This window comes from Salmo salar, chromosome ssa04 (genome assembly GCF_905237065.1).
Source record: "Salmo salar chromosome ssa04, Ssal_v3.1, whole genome shotgun sequence".
Classification (NCBI taxonomy): domain Eukaryota; kingdom Metazoa; phylum Chordata; class Actinopteri; order Salmoniformes; family Salmonidae; genus Salmo; species Salmo salar.
Window position 1 is genome coordinate 30282201 of NC_059445.1, and position 22909 is coordinate 30305109.

Here is a 22909-nt window from a genome sequence, read left to right on the forward strand (position 1 = left end):
CCACAATCCAGTGGGAGAGACGCTGGTTAGAAATGCTCAATGTACATGCGTAACGCTCGTACCGGACATGTAACAGCCGCTGCTCCTCAGAAGCAAACAGAGGCGGCAAAATAGGAAAAAGCTCAAAAGCTAGAGACCTGTAGGACATTCATGACCTTAAAGGCGAAGGATGCATTAGAACGCAACGTCACCGTAGAGTCTACTTTTTTACAATGAGAACGTGTGTGCCTAAGTTGAAAAATGTAGATGCACACAAAGAAATTTAGGAGCCCAATGAAGCATTTTGAGGTACTAAAGCTTTTTTTTTCTAGGTTCACTGGTGCTCCTAAATAAAAATTCCAGGTCAGGTCACACAGCAAAATATTTAGGCGCATATGCTAGTAACAGGGTTCATTCACATTTTGACAGATGGAATTTCATGATTTTTCCATAACTTTTAACCAAATTTCTATGACCAACAATTGGTTGTGTTTCTATATACAAAAGTAAGCGTAATGTGGTATCAACACTGGGAGGCTGCTCTCTGAGCCCATGTACCATCTCCTGTCGTTGAGCAAGGCACTTCATTCCACAAAGTACAATGAATACCTGTTAGGCAACTGTATAAAACACATGTGGTAAACCCTCAGTCTGGAGAGCTACTGGGTGTGCAGGCTTTTCATCAAGCCCTGCTCAAACACATCAGACACAGTTTTATCAAGGTCCGGTTGAGCAGCCCATTTCTAAAATGTGGTTTGTTAAGGCATGCACATGCTTCCCAGCCGAAACAGTTCGGCAGAGTTTGTGCATATATTAGCATGACATTATGTGACGCTTTTGCTCGTTTTGGACTCCGGTGAGTGCACACAACATTTTTTATGGAGGCAAGCTGAATTCGTAGTCGAAGTCTATGTTCCTTCGTCGGTGATTGGTCAACAGTAGGGATTCTTCAATAAAGTCTTTGTTGTCATTCAACAAAATTTTCATGCACATTTTTTCATTGAGAAATACAGCACCAAATATCTTAGTTAGATGTAAAATTGCACGACTAAGATCTCCTTGGCAAAATGAATGACAGATTTTGTCTTTGATTCATTCTGACTATTTTGAGGTAATGTATACTGGCTATGCGTTTCAAAATGGACAAACAGTACTATTGACGCTTTTTTTAATCGTTTTTCAAGCTAAGGTCGTTTAAGGGAGTATGCAAGTACACGTGTTTCGGTTCGGCTAGCCGAGTTCAGCTAGGCACCAGCTGAACTGAAGCATGCTGACACCTTTAGAGGTGGACAGGAATAAAAGCCTGCACACCTATTAGCTCTCCTAAAAGATGGTTGACCACCCTTGACGTAAAACATTACAACCAAATATGACATGTTCCGGGTAGCCTCCGACAATAACATAGACGAATACACTGATACGGTGACTGAGTTTATCAGGAAGTGTATAGGAGATGATGTACCCACTGTGACTATCAAAACCTACCCTAACCAGAAACAGTGGACTGAAACTGAAAGCGCAAACTACAGTATTTAACCATGGCAAGGTGATTGGTAATATGGCCGAATACAAACAGTGTAGTTATTCCCTCCGTAAGGCAATCAAACAGGCAAAATGTCAGTATAGAGACAAAGTGGAGTCACAATTTAACAGCTCAGACACGAGACGTATGTGGCAGGGTCTACAGACAATCACGGATTACAAAGGAAAACCAGCCACGTATGCAAGTACAAGAGTTCGGTTCGGCTATCCGAGTTCAGCTAAACACCTTCTTCCACAATCACCCGACCTCAATCAAATTGAGGTCGGACCCCAGAGTGAAAGAAAAGCTGCCAACAAGTGCTCAGCATATGTGGGAACTCCTTCAAAACTGTTGGAAAAGCATTCCAGCTGAAGCTGGTTGAGAGAATGCCAAAGATTGTGCAAGGCTGTCATCAAGGCAAAGGGTGGCTACTTTGAAGAATCTCAAATATAAAATATATTTTGATTTGTTTAACACTTTATTGGTTAGTATATGATTCTATATGTGTTATTTCCTAGTTGTGATGTCTTCACTATTATTCTACAATGTAGAAAATAGTCAAAATAAAGAAAAACCCTTGAATAAGTAGGTGTTCTAAAACTTTGGACCGGAAGTGTACATAGACTTGAAATCACTGGTCACTTTAATAATGGAACACTAGTCACTTTAATAATGTTTACATATTTTTGCATTATTCATCTCATATGTAAATACTGTATTCTATCCTATTCTACTGTATCTTAGTCTATGTATTACTCATCTCATATGTATATACTGTATTCTATTCTATCTTAGTCTATGCATTACTCATCTCATATGTATATACTGTATTCTATCCTATTCTACTGTATCTTAGTCTATGTATTACTCATCTCATATGTATATACTGTATTCTATACTATTCTACTGTATCTTAGTCTATGCCGCTCTGACAAGCATTTCGCAACACCCGCAATAACATCTGCTAAACACGTGTATGTGACCAATAAAATTTGATATGTTTTTGTGTCTTTTGAAATAATTTGCTTATTCAATATATCAAAAGATCAAATGGCTATGGTAGGCTACAAATCTTTTTATTCAGCTGAAGCAAGCCCACACATTTTCTTCATGAAATTTATATTTTCTGGTTTAGTCATATTTATCTTAGCTACCTTAAAAGTGTTTACTTTGCAGGCTGAATAGCATTTATTGAGTTGCAATATCCCCTACATTGGATGGCCAAATAAAGTGGAAGTATCTACAAAACAAGTTTTGAAGCCACTTAATCCAAAAGAAAGGCTACATTTAATATTTTTCCTAAAAATGAACGTGATTGAACGAATACCAACTAATACAATGGCAAAGTGAATAGTTCGTTTCTGCGAAAATAATCGTTTAAATTAATCATATGAATTGTTCAAAAAAAGTAAATCAACTTTGTACGGCCTTATTCACAAGTGTCAGTGATAGGTTTTTTGGGACATGACGAAAACATGAATACAAGCTAATAATAGCTGAACTGTTAACTAGAGGGTACAAGATATGATTTGAATTATCTACCTAGTTAGTCTGTTCTCTATCATATTTTATAGGCTATGCCTACCTGCTGCTGCAATGTGTCTCTCCTTGAGCAATGGTCCACTCACCTCGCAAACATGCAGGTGATGCGCGCAAACACTGACGATCCTGGCTGATATGTTGACTTATTTGATAGATCAAATATTTTAAAACTTTGACTAAATAAATTACATTAACATTAATTATGAAATTAATTTCTACTCTTACAATTAATCCACACATAAAACAGTCAACCGAATCGTTTCTAGTCATCTCTCCTCCTTCCAGGCTTTTTCATCTTTGAACTTATATGGTGATTGGCATCTAAACTTTCATAGTATTACCATGACGACCGGCAACACAGTTCATCTTTCAATCACCCACGTGGGTATAACCAATGAGATGGCACGAGGGTACCTGCTTCTATAAAACAATGAGGAGATGGGAGAGGAAGGACTTGCAGTGCGATCTGCTTCAGAAATAGAAAGGACTTCTATTTTAGCCCTTGGCAACGCAGACGCTCGTTGACACGCGCGAGCAGTGTGGGTGCAATAATTGAATAACAAAGATTTCTACATTTATTTTGCAAGGCTCGCACATGCGACCGAGCGGTGTAGTCAAGGTATAAGGCGTGGAGATCTCCAACGCGTTTATCCGAAGCCAAAGCCACAAGCAGGGTGGTCTTATAGGAGAGGATCTTCAGATCCACAGAATCCATCAGTTTAAAAGGGTCCTCACACAGCACATCCAAAGCCCAAGTGGGCGCAATAGGTTTACAAACCGGCGTGAGATGGGGCACACCATTTAAAAAGACAGTGTAACACCTATTTCTCAATGCCAGAAACTCATATAATAGTAACTTACAGCACCTCAAGAAAACATTCTCAAATTACAAACTCTTAAATCAATTGTTATAATAGTATAATGTTGTACTAAAAGTTGGGTTTGAGGTTCTCCAAATCAGCTCTAACTTCGGTGGGGCACATTTCATCCAAGAACTTCCACAGCTATCACCAATGGTAGGAGGGATTCAGCAAGAAGTTGCTTCTAAAGCATCTAAAAACAGACAGCAGTACCAGCAGAGACGTGGCTTCTAAAGCATTTAAAAACAGACAGCAGTACCAGCAGAGACCACAAGCATTATCAATGGCATGGAAATGAATCGGGTAAGTGAAAGAGCTAGCTTGCTTGCTACCTCTATGCTAATGTTAGCTAGCTAAAGAGCAACCACATTTAGCTCACTTCTTCCATCTTAAAGCACTTATAAAACTAACCAAATGTAAACATGTCTGCCAGCTGTTGGTAGCTAACTGCTGATGCTGTCATAGATAGTACAAGCCTTTGGGAAAGAGATGTTTTCAAGGCATTTGTGTGGGCTGCGCGTTGCGTTAATTCTGGGGGAATTATATATATTTTTTTATACGGCTTGCCATGTGCGGGCTAAACTCAACTGCAACACTTTGGCCATGGATTTCGCAGAAGCCCCTAACAGGCTGACTACACTGCTCACGTCGCGTGCGCGAGCATTGCAAAATACATTTTGAATTCTATGTTATTCAATTATTGAGCGCGCAAACGAGCGTCTGCGTTGCCAAGGGCTAAAATAGAAATCAGTTCTATTTCTGACACAGACAAGTCTGCCTCTCCCATCTCCTCATTGGTTTATAGAAGCAGGTACCCACGTGCCATCTCCTCATTGGTTATACCCACGTGGGTGACTGAAAGACGAACAAGGTCAGTGGCGGTAATGCACCTAATTTATGAAAGTTGCCAATCGCAATATAAAGTCAAGAGAAGAAAAGGCCTGGAAGGAAAAGAGATGACTCGGTTGATCATTTTATGTGTGGATTAATTGGCGGAGTAGAGGACCTTGTGCATTTCAAGTAAAATAACATCTCAATGTTTATATCCCAGGACAAATTAGCTAGCAACAGCAAGCTAGCTAAATAGGACAAATTAGCTAGCAAGTGCAAGCTAACTAGCTAAATTTCCATAAATGTTAAATGCTTTCGACCTGTCCCCAAATTAATATAATTGATTCAGAGTTTGTTTTGATATTTTAACCTGGTGTGAGGGGACAAAATATATGTATGCAATATGGCGCACACGCACAGCCGGTTTGGGTTCCGTGTTAGCCATGCTTTTTTTGGAGTGTTGGAATGTGGATTTTGGTCCATAGAAAAGTATATTTTTGGATCTTAGGATAAATGTGGTCACAGAAGGGCTGTCCCCGGCAAAAAAAAAAATGTTGGTCAACCGAAAGTCGTCTGTTCTTTTGACCAATCGATTGTAAAAGGAAATGTATATGCATTGAGCTTGTTTGATGCTTTAAGCTCACTTAATGATGAAATAAGACAAATTACTCAAGAAGGAGCCAGAGATCAAGATAACCAGAAGAAAACCTGACCATGCTCCTGCTCGCTTTCTCTGCCAGTACTCTCCTGATGTTGCCGGTAATAGGCTACACTGAGGAGTCGTCAAACTTTCTCATGTGGAATTCCAATGTATCTAGCCATTTCTACCGATCTGCATGTGCATTCATATGCATATTTTCTTGGAACAGTTTCATTTAATTTATAATAATGTCATTTGTATCTCAATCATTGTCATGTGGTTAATCAAAATTAAATTCAAATCTAAATGAATATGATACAAATGAAAAAAATGTACTTATATTGACATTGCCAACTATGTAAAAACAGCTTACATAAAGCCAACAAATAAAAACATTGAAGCCTGCAGGTAGAAAATATTGTCTACACATAGCCTGCCTGCAACAAACTTGAAACATTGCATCACTACTAACTTGGGTCAGGCCTGAAGCTTGTACTAGCAAACTTTTTTTTTTTTTAAGTCCCACCCCAGTGAGCTCGGGACAGACACAACTGTAGGCTATACTCGCAAGGGATAAGAAGTAATCAGGTAGGCCTATTTTATGACATTTCCACTGGATCAGAGCATGACATTTTTACCTTTCACACAGTGGTTATCGAAAGGGAGAGAGCTGGAAAGATTTTTCAAATGCATTGAGAAACTATTGTCATTCTCAATGGATGTAAAAACAGTTTTTGTTAGCTTGCTGTTTGAGGTGAAAACATTACTTTGAGAAGCTCCACAGCTCATTAGTGGTGGTGCGTCAAGCCAATCAGAAATACCATCAGCTCCCCAAATGGGCACATTTATGTCTACATTTGCACGCAGGCCATGTAGCCTATAGTCCTACTTCTATGCATAATCAGGTGTGCGTCCATACTCAACAATGACAGGAGCACTCAAGACAATGACTAAATTGGCAAAACTCGAAAATTGAATAAAATAAACAAAAACTTGTTTCTCACAAGTGTAGCATAGGTTGTGCGCTCTACAAACAACGTGTCCACTCTGACAATGAAAAAAGATTGGAATAATATATTAAATACTTTAACAGAAATTATTGGAATTAACGGTACATTTACTACTGGTGATGTGTAATGGAAATTGATAGACACTAACAATCAAACGCAAACAATTCATACAATGGTGTTATGAAACAATGAATGTGCACAAATTGGCAGGATTGCGAGCATTCTGGAGAGAGATGTGCATTGAGCATCTTAGCCACACACCCCTTCTTCTTGGACTGTGCCATCACCGAGGCCTCCGCAATGGATTATTCTCGGCCTCTGCAATGGATTAGTTCACAGATGGGCGCAAAAAAGACAGATGTCTTGTGTGCCATAAAAAAAATATATATATAATATTTGCTACTGCTCGACTAAAAAAAATCTTGGTCGACCAACAGCCTATCGACCAAACAATCGAACAGTCGACTAATTGGTGTCAGCTCTAGGTAGGTCACAGTTGCTTCTTGTTGAAGATGCAGCAGATAATGTTACCTTGCTATAGCCTATTCCCCCATTACTGAATGAATCTGTGGCTATTTCGTTCTAGCCGGCAAAATAAGTGAGCTAGATTTTTTTTTTGTGTACTGCCATATGTCGATAACATAAGTTTGTCACTGGTATGGGCTACTAAATATCCTAAACCTAGACAGTGATAGCTGCAAGCTAAAACCGGGGAGAGGGAGGAGAGAATTCTCTTTCTGTTTCATCCAGGGGTTGTAACTGGTTCAGGGAACAGGACCGAAAACTGTTTTGAGGAACAGAGCCAGAACTGAGAACGAAAGTGATCAATAATGTTCTAGAGCAGAACCGTTCTTTTAAAAGCATGGGAACCAGTTAATAGCGTTATTTTACGTTCTAGGCATTTTTTTCCAGTCCCACAAAAAAATCGCAACAAAGTGCCTATGCAAAGCCCTCTCTGTTACTCAGAAACATATTCCAGTGTCTGCCTGCCAGATGAAAATCTTTGACAGTTTGTGTGTGATTAATTAGAGAACAATGGACTAACCTTTTCAATGCTAGTTAGTTATCATGTTTCACAATGGCCTTATTAACTACACACAAGTGTGTTAGCTAGCTCTAGTCTAGCTCTCAAAAACTCTAGGCGGCATTATGTGTAATGTAATGGAACTGTCATGAGTCATGATCAAGGGCTACCTCTGGTCCAACGTCAGTTAATTCTCTGAAGTTCAAAGACATTCAAAGTTCCTTCATAAAAGCCGCTCCTCCTTAGGTATAATTCTGTGGCCTTAATTCAGATGATGCCCAGCGTTCTCCTCACCTGCAAAATTTCAATCGCATGTCACCACCTACACTACACTTGTCTGTCCAATGCATGTACATAGCTTGCCCGCCACATAACAAGCTGCTCTATCCATTGATGAAGTCATTTAATGTTGAGGTAAACTGATTTCAGACATTTAAAAAGGAATAGAAAGGAACAATATAAACAATTACTTTTGTTTTGTTTTGAACCGGTTTAGAACTTTATTTTGCTGGGTCGGAACAGTGGAACGGAATGGCGAAAAATTATTGTTCTGTTCAAAACTAAAATGATTTCCCTTCCAACCCCTGGTTTCATCTGCTGCTGGATTGCTAATGTTCATTCATATGTTTTTCCACATGTAATTGCTGAAATTACATTTTAACTAAAAAGTTAGGTCCCACTTGGTACGCACCAGATTACCATTAGTGGTTCGTCCTTTAAAAGTTGCGGCGAAGCTTGCATGGTGCCGCAGAATTTTATGGCACGTTATTTAAGTGTGAACCACTTGTACCATTAACGCTAGTTAGTGCTAGTTTGATCACCAGAGGGCATCTTTGAGAAGCATTTGATAGCCTTCAATAGTGGCTGTACTAGAGAATTTAAAACCTTTTTTGTAATAACATAGTATATGGGACTGATTTTAACCTGTTAGGGCTAGGGGGCAGTATTGACACGGCTGGATAAAAAACGTACCCGATTTAATCTGGTTACTACTCCTGCCCAGTAACTAGAATATGCATATAATTATTGGCTTTGGATAGAAAACACCCTAAAGTTTCTAAAACTGTTTGAATGGTGTCTGTGAGTATAACAGAACTCCTATGGCAGGCCAAAACCTGAGAAGATTTCAAGCAGGAAGTGGCCTGTCTGAGAAGTAGTGTTTCATCTTGGCTCTTTTTATTGAAGACTCAGGATCTGTGTAATAACGTGACACTTCCTACGTCTTCCATAGGGTCTCAGAGCCCGGGAAAAAGTTGAACGATATCGAGGCAGGCTCTGGCTGAAACACTTTATCGCTTTTGGCAAGTGGCCACTCAGAGTACTATGGGCTTAGGCGCGTGCCCGCTTCGACCGAATGCTTTCTTTTCCTTTGTCTGTTTATCTAAACGCAGATTCCCGGTCGGAATATTATCGCTTTTTTATGAGAAAAATGGCATAAAAATTGATTTTAAACAGCGGTTGACATGCTTCGAAGTACGGTAATGGAATATTTAGAATTCTTTTGTCACGAATTGCGCCATGCTCGTCACCCTTATTTAGCCTTTAGGATAGTGTCTACAACGCACGAACAAAATGCCGCTGTTTGGATATAACGATGGATTATTTTGGACCAAACCAACATTTGTTATTGAAGTAGAAGTCCTGGGAGTGCATTCTGACGAAGACAACAAAGGTAATAACATTTTTCTTATAGTAAATCTGACTTTGATGAGTGCTAAACCTGCTGGTTGTCTAAATAGCTAGCCCTGGGATGACGGGCTATCTACTGAGAATATTGCAAAATGTGCTTTCACCGAAAAGCTATTTTAAAATCGGACATATCAAGTGCATAGAGGAGTTCTGTATCTATAATTCTTAAAATAATTGTTATGCTTTTTGTGAACGTTTATCGTGAGTAATTTAGTAAATTCACCCGCAGTGTTCGGTGGGAATGCTAGTCACATGCTAGTCACATGCTAATGTAAAAAGCTGGTTTTTGATATAAATATGAACTTGATTGAACAAAACATGCATGTATTGTATAACATAATGTCCTAGGGTTGTCATCTGATGAAGATCATCAAAGGTTAGTGCTACATTTAGCTGTGGTTTGGGTTTATGTGACATTATATGCTAGCTTGAAAAATGGGTGTCTGATTATTTCTGGCTGGGTACTCTGCTGACATAATCTAATGTTTTGCTTTCGTTGTAAAGCCTTTTTGAAATTGGACAGTGTGGTTAGATTAACGAGAGTCTTGTCTTTAAAATGGTGTAAAATAGTCATATTTTAAAAAATTGAAGTAATAGCATATCTAAGGATTTGAATAACGCGCCACAGGATTCAACTGGCTGTTGAGAAACCTAGCCCATAGAGATTAAGAAATTTTGCTTAATTATTTTTGATTAATATTATGGTGTTTCTATTCCAAGAAAAATTAAAACCCTCCAGGTTTCCGTTAGGATGGAATGGAAAATATGGCGCTGTACAACGTGACGATCGGGAGTAGGCTACAGTACTGGGCTATTTAACTAAAGCATCCCTGTGTCATGCGGGAGACCGGGGTTCAATTCCCTGATGGGGAGGAAGGAGTAGGCTGTCCTTGTAAATAATTATTTAACTAGGCAAGTCAGTTAAAAACAAATTAAGGTTACACTAAGAGCATAACATCTCTACCCCCTAATTTTCTCATTCTAAACAATACCCAAACAGAGATTCAGTGAAAATAAAAATGTCATTGATTTATCAAGACCAGTCTCCATGCTTGTCTCAGAGCAGTGCGAAACGGTGCTAAAATAGTTGTAGGCTATTGATTCAAATCCTATTGTTTCTAACTTCAATATGCTCTTTAAATAAGACCTACACCACTTTTAATAGCATATTACTCAACACTAGTGAGACTCATGTTGCCTACGGTAGGCCTACAGTATATCGAAAAATATGACTTGAGTCTCCGCCAATAATTACATATGTAAGGGAACACCCCCTCCAAATGGACAAAAATTAATGGGAACATATTGGCACTGTACGAATCATACACCCAATGGACAATACCACCCAATTTGGCCCATATTCATCCAAATCATATTGCAAATGTCATATGGCAAATGCCAAGTGTCACACCCCAAAAATCCTATAGATGGCGAGCGCGCTCCACCGTGGATTTTCATATTGCAAATGTAACACCAGTCAACACCCAAGGGTCAAATTTGGAAAAAAATTGAAAACTTATCACCCCCTTAAAAAAGTGCTTTCTGGACCGTTTTTCGTCAAAACTTTTGACATATTTTATTGACATCATTTTTTGTTGTTGTTTTTGCTTGTACATAAGGCATATGTTTTGTCCATTTGCAATATGATTTCATAGGAAGTACATTTTTTGCCAAATGCCATAAGAAATGTCCAAATGAAATGTCCAATAATTTTTTGGTCAATTATATATGAATGAAAGTATTGAATGTGCCAAATCAGGATGTTTGTCCATTTGCCATGTACAATCATAGGAAGTCGGTTTCCAAACCCAAAAGTCAGTGAACCATGTCCAAATGGCATTTGTACTGCCCAAATGATATATAGCCCTATGTTAAGCCATGAATCAACCTAGATGGTCTATTTGTCATGTATGATGAGGGAGAAGTGGGACTCTGTTGTTTTTTAACGATTTTTAGAAAAACGTCCAAAATGACCATTACATCACGAATTTGACATGCTCAAAAATACTGCAGAAATGCAAAATTGACTGGCCCGATGAACTCAGGATGGCCGGGCAGTGACCGTGGTTCCTCTCCATCGCTCGTTGTGGTGTTTTCATCATGTCCATTTGGAGATGTTTTGCACAATTGAATCATATTGCAAATGTACAATATGTTGCAATTTCTTGCAATATTTTTCAATGGGAATTTACCATCACAAATTTGACATATTCAAAAATACTGCAGAAATGCAAAATTGACTGGCCCGATGAACTCAGGATGGCCGGGCAGTGACTCTGGTTTCTCTCCATCGCTCGTCACCCAGCAAGTCAGCATCCATCAGTCAGCATCCATCAGTGTCATTCTGACACCAAACTGATACCATCTGACACCAAATCCACTTTTTCCAACTCGTTTAGAAGCCAACTATCACATATATCAGAGCAGGCCCATAATTCACAGCGCCTTCAGTTTAAACTATAAAAAAAACATAAAACATGTAGTTACGTTCTAGCTGCGGGTCCAGCTCTGACATTATGTGTAGGCCTATGTGAGGCGACCCCGAATCCCAAGTTTCGGCTCAATAGGTCATTCGGTGCCCGAGCAACGACCTTAATTGCTACGGGGTCCTTGAATGAGCTATCGGACAGAAACGTTGGGGTCCGTCTCTATGGGCCGAGGCGGTTTCAATGCACCTAGTCTTGCAACTCTGGGACATTTCTAAATGTCGCCATTTTCGTGATGGTCAAAATTAATTGAACATATTGCAAATGTACGAGGCTGTTTCTCGGTCTGAGAACCTTCTAGAGCCACATAACTCACCGTGCACTATCGACTTGATCTCTAGAACAGGTTTCTAAAGTTTCAGAGCTCTAGGTCTGACGGTTCTTGAATCGTTCGTACGAAGGTAACTATTGCAGGCATTGTATGTCTCTAAGCCCCACACTGTGTCACTATGGCCTAGCTGTGTGTGTGTTAGTTTTTTTCAAATCTGATGGGATAAATGACAGATTTACAGTTCATGAGGGTTACCTAGTCACACATGAAGTTTTGGAAAGATGTGACTTTTTTAACCCTTCAAAACAGCTACTGTGACCCCAATTTAAGGCATTTCCGGTTGGCACAGGAAGCTTAGAATCGACACGTTGTCTTTGTGGTAGGCTTTCACAGAATCCTGAGTTTTAAGTCTTTACCTTAGGAATTGACTGACTTACACAGGGTTGAGTTGAGTGATTTTCACAATCTGCACTCTGTCACTCCATCCTTGCTGTGTGTGTGTGTGAGAGAGCTTTTCTTTGACATCTGTTTGGAGAAATTACTGATTTACAGTTCATGAGGGTGCCTAATCACACATATGAAGTTGTGGAAAGATCTGACCTTTTTAACCCTTCGAAACAGCCCCTATGACACCATTTTAAGGCACTTCTGGTTGACACAGGAAGCTGAAAGTGAACACATATCCTCCTTGGGTTAGGCTCTTATAGAATATTGAGTTTTAAGTCTTTACATTAAGAACTGACTTATTTACAGAGGGTTGAACGAGTGTGTGTTGTTTCAGAAAATCACAGAAATCTCACAGAGCTCCGAAACACGCCTTAACGGATTCATCTGAACACGCTGCAACTGGATCTGTAACTTTCTGAAAAAAAAACTCATTTTTTTTGGAATATCACCAATTTGACATTGTACAATTTCTCTTAAATGACGATAGATAAATGTCTGTTTCTTTTTTTCCTGACACCGTAGGCTCATGTACTTTGCCGTGAAGCGGTCAAATTAGCGCTCAATTTTCATTTTTAACCTTTAATCCCAGAAAAATGGCCTTAACTCAAAAAGCGTTGAGGCCTCGACTCCATCTTGTTCGACTCCAACTGCCCATTATGCCAAACCAATGCTCACCAAGTTTCGTCTTCGAAGTCTTTTCCGTTTAGGAGAAAAGGCCAAGTCATGATTGGTGATGTTTGTTACATTTGCAATATGATTCCATGTGCCCTCCATTCGCCCTCCTGTGGTATAATCCGGGACAGGTGAAAAATGACCAAAATTTGAAAATGTTATTAAACCGAAACAGAACGTCCGAGAGACTTCGTTCGATGACTTCCCGGAAGATCCGGCCCCGGTGCACGGCCCGGGGAATTTACTAACAATTTACTAAATCACTCACGATAAACGTTCACAAAAAGCATAACAATTATTTTAAGAATTATAGATACAGAACTCCTCTATGCACTCGATATGTCCGATTTTAAAATAGCTTTTTGGTGAAAGCACATTTTGCAATATTCTAAGTACATAGCCCAGCCATCACGGGCTAGCTATTTAGACACCCACCAAGTTTAGCCCTGACCAAAGTCAGATTTACTATTACAAAAGTTTGATTACCTTTGATGTTCTTCGTCAGAATGCACTCCCAGGACTTCTACTTCAATAACAAATGTTGGTTTGGTCCCAAATAATCCATCGTTATATCCAAATAGCGGCGTTTTGTTCGTGCGTTCCAGACACTATCCGAAATGGTAAATCAGGGTTACGAGCATGGCGCAATTCGTGACCAAAAAATTCTAAATATTCCATTACCGTACTTTGAAGCATGTCAACCGCTGTTTAAAATCAATTTTTATGCAATTTATCTCGTAAAAAAGCGATAATATTCTGACCGGGAATCTGCAATTAGGTAAACAGAGGGAAAAAAAGAAAGACGGGGGAGACCAGTGCACGCGCCTAAGCCCACTGTCCCTTGATCGGCCACTTGACAAAGGCGATAATGTGTTTCAGCCTGGGGCTGGAATGACGACATTCAGCTTTTTCCCGGGCTCTGAGAGCCTATGGGAGCCGTGGGAAGTGTCACGTTACCGCAGAGATCCTTTGTTTTGGAAAGAGATGTCAAAGAAAGCCAATAAATGGTCAGACAGGCCACTTCCTGTAAAGGAATCTCTCAGGTTTTTGCCTGCCATATGAGTTCTGTTATACTCACAGACACCATTCAAACAGTTTTAGAAACTTTAGGGTGTTTTCTATCCATATCTAATAAGTATATGCATATTCTAGTTACTGGGTAGGAGTAGTAACCAGATTAAATCGGGTACGTTTTTTATCCGGCAGTGTCAATACTGCCCCCTAGCCCTAAGAGGTTAAAATGGTGTAAAATAGTCATATGTTTGAGAAATTGAAGTTATAGCATTTATGAGGTATTTGTATTTCGCGCCACAAACGTCCCACCTTGCCCAGGGAGGTTAATGAGAATCTTATCATTAAAATGGTGTATAATAATTGTATGTTTGTGGAATTTTAATTATGAGATTTTGCTGTTTTGAAGTAGGGTTGATCCGATTGTTCTGTCCTAACAACAGCAGTCAAGCACCCAAGCTAACTGGCTAAAGTTGGCTAGCTTGCTAGCTATTTCCAGACAAATGAGAGAACAGCTCACTCTGACCATTTTATTTGCCCTAGCAGAGCTGGTTAAGCTGTTTTTATGTTATCCAGAGTGTTGGTGACCGCAACTGTGCTGCTGGGAAACAATTGAATTACGCTTTTTGGCCAACGTTTACTGACAAGGGACATATTCAATGGGTGTTGAGCGTTCGTAAATTCGTCAGTTATTCTGTGCTCTGGCACACTCAGACGAGAGTGGTCTGAAATCAGAGTATATAGCCAGTGCGAATTTACCAGCTACATCTATCAACAGTTGTGTCGCAGTGACATCATGAACATATTATTGAAATGGTTGCTCGCATTGTGGAGTCTTTTGTTAAGACATGTAGCTAGCTAGCTAGCTAGCTAAACAATGAACAATAATCCCAACTCATGACATTACTACCCTGCATGAATCTGCAGGTAGCTAACCATATGGCTCTGAGAGACGAGTAATATTACTACACAGATCATACACATAACGTTAGCTAGCTAGCAGCACACTTTAACTTGAAATGAAAATGACTGACTAAATTATAAATGTGCAATATCTGAAAATATAGCTAGCTAGTAGGGGTGGGCGATATGAACAAAAATTCATATCACGATATTTTCCACTGTCCAGACAATAACGATATAATATCACAATATACTGTTATTTATTTATTTTACATTTTATGAGCCCTTCAAATTAATAAATTACAAAATATTGCTTTTAACCTTAGAGAAACAGAAAGGGGGCATTGCACTTTTTTTTTTTTTTTCTTTACTTCTGTGGTAAACCTATGCCAACATGAAACATAAACAAAGGTATATGAGTTAAATAAATATGCAGTAAAATTAAACACTTTTTTTAAGTAAAAACTTTTTTTTTTTTTTTTTACTTTTTCCTGCCAAATATAAGAAGTGCAGTCTTTTTTCAGCATAACACTGGTCATTATGAATTCAAGTTGTAAACCTTTTCAAACTAACTTCTTAAAGCAGTAACCAGTCTGTATGTTTCTCAGTTCAACATGTAACAATTCACTGCCTCCCTCTTCACAAGTTCCGTGCCAGGAACACCAGCCTATTGACAGTTTTTGGCTTCAAAGTTGTCCTGTGGCATGTGACCACATTGCCCCCACTGCTAAATGCCATCTCAAAGGGGGAACTTGTGGCAGGGATGTATAAGTATTTCTTTGCCAGACAACTCACTTGTGGGAAGCGTGAACTCGCCACCACTCCAAAGGATCAGCCTCACTGTCTGCTGCCATCATCAGAGTGTAGCTGTCCAGCTCTTGCTCCATGACCTGTCTCTGGGTTCTTAAGGCAGGTGCACTACTGGCTTTCTTAAAGAAGCTCCGAAGGCTCTTCTTGGACTTCTTTGCGGATTGTGGAGCAGTAGCAGCTTCTTTCCCTCTCTCACTCTGGTCCTCTTCAAGAGAGAAGTCTCCCACTGCTGTGTACCCATACCAGGAGGGCTTCTGTCTCGGAGGCAGCTCTCACCTTCACCAGCTTCTCAGTGGTCATGTAGGTGGTCTTGAACCTTGAGTCCAGAAAGGTAGCCACGGTGAGCATCTCATCTGTTTCAGGGTCGGTGTATTTGTCATTCAGGTAATTGAGGACCCTCATCTTAATCTCTCGGGTCAGTTTGGCTTCGCCCTCATTTAATTTCAGAACCTCCATCTTGAACAAATGGAGGACCGGCTTCAGATAGGACACACTCACGTATGTCTCTCCTGGAGGGGCTTAAGTGCTGCCGTGATAGATTCAAAGACCTCAATGTTTTGCCAGGAGGGTGCAAGGTGCTGTGTTTTTTTGTCTGCTGCCAGGACTTGTGTGATGGCCTTTTCTTGCTCCAGGATTCTCCATCATCTGCAGTCGAGATCCCCACCTTGTCGGGGATTCCGTGATGAACTTGTGGAGGGGCAGACTCAGTTTATCCTGTGCACTTATCAGGGCCTTCTGCTTCCAACTATAGAAAAATGTGCTGATCACTTTCTTGCACACCGGGAAACCAGAGGTTCGTTTTGGACACTCTTCTCTGAAAAATAAAAAGGTGAAAAATAATTACATATGAATCACAATTATTCAATAGAAATAACATTGCATCTGCTGTAATTACATCAATTTACAGCATGGACACTGGACATGATTACAAATGTAATCCATCTATAGACGTACATACAACTGTTGTGATTAAGAGAGCTATGTTGCTTTAGAAAACGGGATAATTTATTGAGTAGGCTATTTATTATTAAAAGAGAGAAGATAGCTTCACATATTGAAACCACAGGCTAATGTATCAATTAGGGGAAAAAAACGATGTAATGTTTGGATATTGCACACATTTACAAATATGATAGATTTGCATAGCTGTATATATTCAGCTTAAAGTATAAGAAGGATCAGGCAGTGTAGTCAGCTATAACTTTAAACAGAGGAGATAAGGAATACAATAGCTATCCGCATTTTAAGTTGTTGTTTTTAAGTTACGTTATTTTTCTATCTAGCTCTGTGTGTTTTGGACGTTGAAACTTACCAATAGCAATGTGTAGCCTGTGTCCGAAAAAACCTAGTCTTGTGTATTTGTTCAGCTTCAATGCTGTGACCATGTTCGATTCGCTGTCGGTAGTCATACATACTTGATGCAACTCTTTCAAGCCCCAGGATGAAAGTGCCTCCCTCAGCCCAGCTGCAATTATTTCTCTGGTGTGTTGGTCTGGGAAATAAGAGGTCTGAAGGCATTTGCTTTGCAGCTTCCAGTTGTCGTCATTGTAATGAATTGTGAGGCTAATGTATGCTCTGGTCCGGCATGACCATAATTCGGCAGTGGTAGAGAAGAATGCAGCATTACGGATTTAATTGGCAACTCTGTCCCGACATTCTGCGTAGCGTTCTGTCAGACATGTTTTGCTGAAGTATTTACGGCTCGGGATCTCGTATCTTGGGTCTAGAGTTCGAATCAACTTTCTGAAACCATCTTTCTCCACAGTTTGAACTGATTCCATGTCTTTCGCTATGTGATAAATAATTGCACTCGTTATCTCATTCCACTTCTTGCTTTTCTTGTCATAGGAAGTACCACTAACGAATGATGCCTTGAGTGATAGCTGAGTGTGGGTCTGGCTTGAAGATGTCTTGGGACTTGCTCCCCTGCTCCGGGGGTTTGTTGCACGCATTCTGGTAGTTTCTTCATATTCGTGCACATGCTGGGTTTTCAGGTGGTGAAAAAGATTGTGATAGGCAAAGGTGGAAACACCAGCAATGCTCTGACAACTTACATAGTACTGTTTGTTGGTTGAGGTCGGATATCTTAAAGCCAAACCAGTTCCAAACGACCGAAGCCCCCTTTCTTCGAACTAATTCTTCATGGTCCTGCAAATCAACCTCAATAGTGTTATTGTCCTGGTCTTCAGTCATCCTCAATGCTTGCTTACACTTTTGCGCTTGATTTTTGGACACTTCTGCTAATGAAAGGAGTTTACTTCACTAAATGTTTGCTTACTCTGCAGTTGCGCATGCTTGTTTGTTGACTTTGATTGGCAGGCTGATTCTGTGTAACGTCCATGCTTCGAGTGTTTTTTATTTGCTAAAAAAGGCTACGTTCTTAGTAAAAGATAAACAATTTGAACTAGCCCACTAGGCTGTATGATTCGACTGAGAATTTGAACAAAACAAAAAACATCTTATTTCATACATTTATTAATTTATTATGATATGCACGATATGGCAAAATCCATACCATGGCACAACGTCATACCGGTATTCACGTTCATACCGGTATACCGCCCACCCCTACTGGCTAGACTATCATACATGAATGGATGCTTCTCCCTCTGCCCCAGATGCCATGGTTGCCCTTAGTTTGAAGATGTAATCTGGAGACAGGTTTTCTCCATCTCCTTAGCTATCATACTCTAATTTCCACTGATTTCAAAACTCAGTCCTCCAGAAAGTGGAGAGCAACACATATGTAGTTTTAATACATGCTAACTTTTTTTGTTTAAAGCCACGTTAGAGAGGATTACCTACTACACATACTGACGAGCTCAAATAGACATAAGCGTGCTACATGGCAGACAAATTCGAACTCATCTCTCGGCATGTCCAGCCTACTCATTATCTCAGCCAATTATGGCTAGCGGGAAGGTTCCTGCTTTTTTTCTGTGGCTAAACCAACTAGGCTCGTAATTTAACAATTGTATTTACAGATGGCATACAAGTTTGATAGTAAGGCACATGAAAGTTCACATGTTCCAGAAGGCATTTCTGCCAAAAAACACATTTAGACTTTTAGTGACACGCTACATACGCCTAGTTTCCTGAAATCAGTCAAATATTACCTCAATCACACCAACTACCTCGTACCCGAGTACACTGACTTGGTACTGGCATTCCTTGTATATAGCCTCACTGTTATTTTATTGTGTTATTATTTTTTTATTTGTTAATTTTCTTACTTTTGAATTGTATTGTTGGGAAAGGGCTCGTAAGTAAGCATTTCATGGTAACCACGTCGTCATCTGAACGCGAGTCCTATGTAACACTGAAGGACACCGACATATCAGCCAGCACTATATCACCATGCTGGGAGTACAGCTCCATGTGATTCGATTATGAACCCAGATCCACCCTCGTATCCTGCAACTCAGACTTCACCAAGGTACAGGCACCCACGGGAGGAAAGTCAACTTCTGTCTCACCAAACCTTCTAAGGAAAGTTACACGCCTCTTGAGAGAGCTTAGATGCAGCCAGCGACAGTCATCGCACAAGCTGGCTCGATCCAGAGCAGCCTGAGCATGCAAGTTTCAATGAATTCATCAAATGTATTTATAAAGCCCTTTTTACATCAGCCGATGTCAAAGTGCTATATAGATGTTACACTTACCATTAATATATAATTGAATCACATCAGGTGTCATTCTAATGTTACTCAGTAGAGGGCGCTATCGTGCAATCTCCCTATAGCTATGTTGTACAGAGGACCGACAAAGGGAACTGTCTGTTTTCCTAGTTTTGAGTTCTAATGTCTATGTTATAAATAACTTCAAAATGCATCTTAGAAAGAAAGCATACTGTTCTAATTCATTCAAAAACGACTCATCTTGTTTTGAACACAAAGCATGCCTCTGAATCCAGGCCATGTCCCAGTATCTAATGTTAGGTTTCTGGCAATTCACGAATGGATAGTGGAGAAATGCAAGATTACATGTATCAGGGGGAAAACATGACGTCGCACGATAAGAGAGAGTTTAGGAGATTTTATACGGTTTGTTCTATGGTCATTTTCATGAGCTAGTCACTTTTTGTAAATTTAAGCATTTATGTAATCAGAAAAAGCACACAGGCTTCATAATTCATAGAGGTCATGTTAACTGACTGATATTATCTCAGAACATAACGTGTACAATCTCCTTAACCTGTGTAAACCTATTTTCGGCGTTTATCTCCCCCCCCCATGAATGGCTGAACGAACCAGCAGTAAAATGGGGCGTATTCATTATGCCGATTGTTGCCAAACGTTTTGCAATAGAAACCGTTTACTTCAAACGGAAAGGAGAGTTTCTATTGGACAAATTCCGGTAGGTCCCTCCGTTTCGTTCTTGAACGGTGAACTGTTTCCGTTGCAAGAGGTAATGAATGCACCCTGATGTTCCCTCATTCTGTCTGAATGGACAAAAGCTTTACACGTATGTGTTTTCTACTTTCAATAACATAGGATCAACAGCCTAGTAATAACATATGCGTTTCTTATTTCAAACTCTGACAGCAAACGGTAGTCATCGAAATGTAAACTTGCTGGCTAGTTAGTAGTTACCAGCTAGCGAGACCATTCCAGTAGTTTATCCGGTCTGAGATCATTAGTTAGCGAACTACTAATCAGAACCTAAAGCAACACATACAGCAAACTCTCCAAAGTGTGTTATTTTAACCATTTTTATACAGCGTGCAAGCCAGACAACTTGGTGCATTTTGTTGATTTACTAGCTGGCTAACAGTTAGCTAACGTTCGCTAATGCTAGAAAGCCAAGTTGATTCGCCTAGCATAGCGCTCTTACCTTTGTAAAGCTACAAATACGGCCGTTAAACACCAACAGGAGAAAGTTAAACGAATTAAAAAGAAACAAATACTATTAAAATGTGCGATAATGGCTTCTTTGCAAATCTAGATCATTACAGTATATATTCATTTGTAGGTTTATTTTAACTGCTTTATGGTCTGCAGCTCTGGCACCGTTTTCTGAATATCCGCCATTTTGTTTTACCTTTCAAGGTCCTCAAACATGTTTACGTGAATGAAGTGACATCCTCTATTTTGAAGCGTGTTACTTTTGTGTCTATGGTGGTATACAGTTTTATGAAGTTGGTCTTATTGTAAAATATAGTATACGTAAGGATTTCGTAACACTTCAATGTAACTTTTTTTGTTGTTGAATATTTCACACTACACATCTGTAAGGATTAGTTGGATGTTTTTATCAATCGGCTAGTTCTGACTGGCAGCAATTGTTCCATATTTACCAGCCGTTTGCCTTATCCTAGTTCCTACAATGCAAACCTACCCTAAGCCACAGGTCTGTTACAGGTTGTCTTTATTGCAGTCGCGCTGCACAGCTCAGAAGATTGCTATATCATATGGATGTGGTCCCTGAGAATACTTATCCAAGCGCAAACACGATTCCAAAAAAGACAACCTGGAACGTCACCGATAACATGCCTAACGATGAAAGATATTGACCAATCAGATGGTCCAGAAAACATAACTGCGATGTCTGCGGTCGGTAACAAGCTGTATCTTAGTTTTTTTTGCACAACTGTACTGTGACGGGTTGGCATGGCGGATAAGTCAGATGGTAGCATTAGTGCAATTGATAATGATGATAAAACTATTGATGATCAGCTATTTACACCTATTGCAAATCGGAGGAACTGGAGTAAGAACCGCAATGAGGGTGATGGAGGGATGAATACTGCTGGGGAAACAATGAGTAGTGTTGAGAGTAGACCTGTAAAGCACAAGACCACTCTAGACAAAGAGTTGTAGAAAGTTCCACAGTTTTGGTGGTGTTCCCAGAAACAGCAAGCAAGTACTTTCAGCCATTACATTTTACAAAAGCAATTAGGGAAGAGATTGGGGTGATTAAGGATGCCAAACCGCTGGATCATTGCAAACAGTGAAATTCAGCAGGAGAAAGCTTTGAGATTGAACTCACCAAATGGGAGTTAGCACCGGGAATGTGACATTTCACATATGTCTAAAATGAGAGGAGTAATTGCTGCGATGTCATAAGAAATGATCATTGAAGAAGTTAAGGCTTCCCTGAAAGGAGGAAAAGTTATTGATGTGAAAAGGATGAAAAGCAAAAAGAGTGGCAGTCGAGTAGACACTGCAACTGTACTGTTACAATTTGAAGGGAACCTGCAGAATAGGGTGCAGCTAGGATCACTCAGTTGTCCAGTCAGAGAGTATGTGCCGCCTCCACTTCGGTGCCTTAAGTGCCAAGGGATGGGTCATTTTGCTAATGTGTGCAAAGGTAAAATGAGATGTGCAAAGTGTGGTAGGGATCACGAGCAGTGGTGATTTTAGCATGTAAATCTTGGTGTGGCAAAAAATAAATAAATTGGTATGCAGGCCAGCAAAGCCACAACACTAAACAATACATTCATTGCACTATAATGGTGGCAAACGGTGGCCACAATCTGTTAGGGCCTACATGAAGCTGTACCAGCAGCAGAGTCCCAACACCTTACCACTGCTACACCTGGCTATCAGCGGAGCCTTGTCTGGCAGCGAAACAGTTCATTCAGCCTCATATACTGCCATTTTAGAAAACATAGCTGATATGGATGACTTGCCAATGTATTCAAACGTTTCTGGTCCATGAACTTATCCCCTTTTTCGTGATAGACAATTGGTAGTTACGATCTTGTCTCATCGCTGCATCTCCCCTACGGACTCGGCGAAGGTCGAGAGCCAAGCCGCAATGCTTCTTGACAGACTGCTCAATTAACCCGGAAGCCAGGTTTTCCCTGTGGCTCAGTTGGTAGAGCATGGTGTTTGCAACGCCAGCATGGTGTGTGCAACGCCAGGGTTGTGGGTTCGATTCCCACGGGGGGCCAGTACAAAAAAATATATATAAAAAAAATGCATGAAATGAAATGTATGAATTCACTACTGTAAGTTGCTCTGGATAAGAGTGTCTGCTAAATGACTAAAATGTAAAACGTAAAGCCAGCTGCACCAATGTGTCGGAGGAAATACTTTCGAACTGATGACCTAAGTCAGCTTGCAGGCGTCTGGCCGCCACAAGTAGTTGCTAGAGCACAATGAGACAAGGACATCCCGGCCGGCCAAACCCTCCCCTAACCCGGATGACGCTGGGCCAATTCTGCACCGCCTCATGGGTCTCTCGGTCACAACCGGCTGTGACACAGTC

General features: G+C 40.2%; 1 protein-coding gene across 2 annotated transcripts in view; it reads right to left on the reverse strand.

Annotated features, from left to right (window-relative positions):
* LOC106602816 (transcription initiation factor TFIID subunit 6) overlaps nt 1–20724 on the reverse strand; it is a 64829-nt gene extending 44105 nt beyond the window's left edge. For both annotated transcript variants that reach the window (XM_014195708.2, XM_014195707.2), the window contains exon 1: nt 20531–20724. The gene's annotated coding sequence lies outside the window, so the exon portion shown is untranslated. The remainder of the gene's footprint in view (nt 1–20530) is intronic.
* Nucleotides 20725–22909: the final 2185 nt, after the last annotated feature.